We start from the raw sequence: 3,131 nt of genomic DNA, 5'->3' as shown, positions 1-3,131 counted from the left end.
CTTCTTTCTAGTTTTCATCTGTGGATATTTCCTTTGTCACTATAAGGTTCATGGAGCTATGAAGTATCTAATTGCAGATTCCCAGAAAACTGTGCTAACAAACTGATCACTGAAGAGAAACGTGTAACTCTGTGAGTTGCATTCACACATGGCAATGCAGTTTCTCAGAAAGCTTCTCTTTAGTTATTATGTGAGGATAATTCCTTTATCACCATGGGCCCCAATAGGCTCCCAAATATCACTTTGCAGATTCCACGAAAAGAGTGTTAGCAAACTGCTTCTTGAGGCAGATGTTGTAACTCTGTGAGATGAACTCACAGATCAGAAAGAAGTTTCTCAGAAAGCTTCTTTCACGTTTTGCAACGTATGAAATTTCCTTTATCAGCGTAGGCCTCAAAGTGATTCCAAAGAAGCCCTTCTCAGTTTCCCCAAAGACAGTGTTAATGGACTGCTCCATGAAACATAAGTGTAACTCTGTGAGATGAATTCACACATCACCAAGAAGTTTCTAAGAAAGCTTCTTTCTAGTTTTCATCTGTGGATATTTCCTTTGTCACTGTAATGTTCATGGCGCTATGAAGTATCTAATTGCAGATTTCCAGAAAACTGTGCTAACAAACTGATCACTGAAGAGAAACCTGTAACTCTGTGAGTTGCATTCACACATGGCAATGCAGTTTCTCAGAAAGCTTCTCTTTAGTTATTATGTGAGGATAATTCCTTTATCACCATGGGCCCCAATAGGCTCCCAAATATCACTTTGCAGATTCCACGAAAAGAGTGTTAGCAAACTGCTTCTTGAGGCAGAGGTTGTAACTCTGTGAGATGAACTCACAGATCAGAAAGAAGTTTCTCAGAAAGCTTCTTTCACGTTTTGAACGGATGAAATTTCCTTTATCAGCGTAGGCCTCAATGTGATCCAAAGAAGCCCTTCTCAGATCCTCAAAGACAGTGTTAGTGGACTGCTCCACGAAACATAAGTGTAACTCTGTGAGATGAATTCACACATCACCAAGAAGTTTCTAAGAAGCTTCTTTCTAGTTTTCATCTGTGGATATTTCCTTTGTCACTGTAATGTTCATGGCGCTATGAAGTATCTAATTGCAGATTTCCAGAAAACTGTGCTAACAAACTGATCACTGAAGAGAAACGTGTAACTCTGTGAGTTGCATTCACACATGGCAATGCAGTTCTCAGAAAGCTTCTCTTTAGTTATTATGGGAGGATATTCCTTTATCACCATGGGCCCCAATAGGCTCCCAAATATCACTTTTCAGATTCCACGAAAAGAGTGTTAGCAAACTGCTTCTTGAGGCAGAGGTTGTAACTCTGTGAGATGAGCTCACAGATCAGAAAGAAGTTTCTCAGAAAGCTTCCTTTCACGTTTTGAACGGATGAAATTTCCTTTATCAGCGTAGGCCTCAAAGTGATCCAAAGAAGCCCTTCTCAGTTTCCCCAAAGACAGTGTTAATGGACTGCTCCAGGAAACATAAGTGTAACTCTGTGAGATGAATTCACACATCACCAAGAAGATTCTAAGAAAGTTTCTTTCTAGTTTTCATCTGTGGATATTTCCTTTGTCACTGTAATGTTCATGGCGCTATGAAGTATCTAATTGCAGATTTCCAGAAAACTGTGCTAACAAACTGATCACTGAAGAGAAATGGGTTACTCTCTGAGTTGCATTCACACATGGCAATGCAGTTTCTCAGAAAGCTTCTCTTTAGTTATTTTGTGAGGATACTTCCTTTATCACCATGGGCCCCAATAGGCTCCCAAATATCACTTTGCAGATTCCACGAAAAGAGTGTTAGCAAACTACTTCTTGAGGCAGAGGTTGTAACTCTGTGAGATGAACTCACAGATCAGAAAGAAGTTTCTTCTCAGAAAGCTTCTTTCCCGTTTTGAACGGATGAAATTTCCTTTATCAGCGTAGGCCTCAATGTGATCCAAAGAAGCCCTTCTTAGATTCCTCAAAGACAGTGTTAATGGCTGCTGAACGAAAACATAAGTGTAACTCTGTGAGATGAATTCACACATCACCAAGAAGTTTCTAAGAAAGCTTCTTTCTAGTTTTCATCTGGGAATATTCCTTTGTCACTGTAATGTTCATTGCGCTATGAAGTATCTAATTGCAGATTTCCAGAAAACTGTGCTAATAAACCGATCACTGAAGAGAAACGTGTAACTCTGTGAGATTGCATTCACACATGGCAATGCAGTTTCTCAGAAAGGTCTCTTTAGTTATTATGTGAGGATAATTCCTTTATCACCATGGCCCCAATAGGCTCCCAATATCACTTTGCAGATTCCACGAAAAGAGTGTTAGCACACTGCTTCTTGAGGCAGAGGTTGTAAGTCTGTGAGATGAACTCACAGATCAGAAAGAAGTTTCTCAGAAAGCCTCTTTCACGTGTTGAACGCATGAAATTTCCTTTATCAGCGTAGGCCTCAAAGTGATCCAAAGAAGCCCTTCTCCGGTTCCCCAAAGACAGTGTTAATGGACTGCTCCACGAAACATAAGTGTAACTCTGTGAGATGAATTCACACATCACCAAGAAGTTTCTAACAAAGCTTCTTTCTAGTTTTCATCTGTGGATATTTCCTTTGTCACTATAAGGTTCATGGAGCAATGAAGTATCTAATTGCAGATTTCCAGAAAACTGTGCTAACAAACTGATCACTGAAGAGAAACGTGTAACTCTGTGAGTTGCATTCACACATGGCAATGCAGTTTCTCAGAAAGCTTCTCTTTAGTTATTATGGAGGAATTCCTTTATCACCATGGGCCCCAAAGGCTCCAAATATCACTTTGCACATTCCACGAAAGAGAGTGTTAGCAAACTGCTTCTTGAGGCAGATGTGTAACTCTGTGAGATGAACTCACAGATCAGAAAGAAGTTTCTCAGAAAGCTTCTTTCACGTTTTGAACGGATGAAATTTCCTTATCAGCGTGGCCTCAATGTGATCCAAAGAAGCCCTTCTCAGATTCCTCTAAGACAGTGTTAATGGACTGCTCCACGAAACATAAGTGTAACTCTGTGAGATGAATTCACAAATCACCAAGAAGTTTCTAAGAAAGCTTCTTTCTAGTTTTCATCTGTGGATATTTCCTTGTCACTGTAATGTTC

Source organism: Rhinopithecus roxellana, chromosome 11 (assembly GCF_007565055.1).
Source record: "Rhinopithecus roxellana isolate Shanxi Qingling chromosome 11, ASM756505v1, whole genome shotgun sequence".
NCBI classification, from domain to species: Eukaryota; Metazoa; Chordata; class Mammalia; order Primates; family Cercopithecidae; genus Rhinopithecus; species Rhinopithecus roxellana.
The sequence above is the reverse complement of the archived record's forward strand: the minus strand, read 5'-3'. Positions refer to the sequence as shown.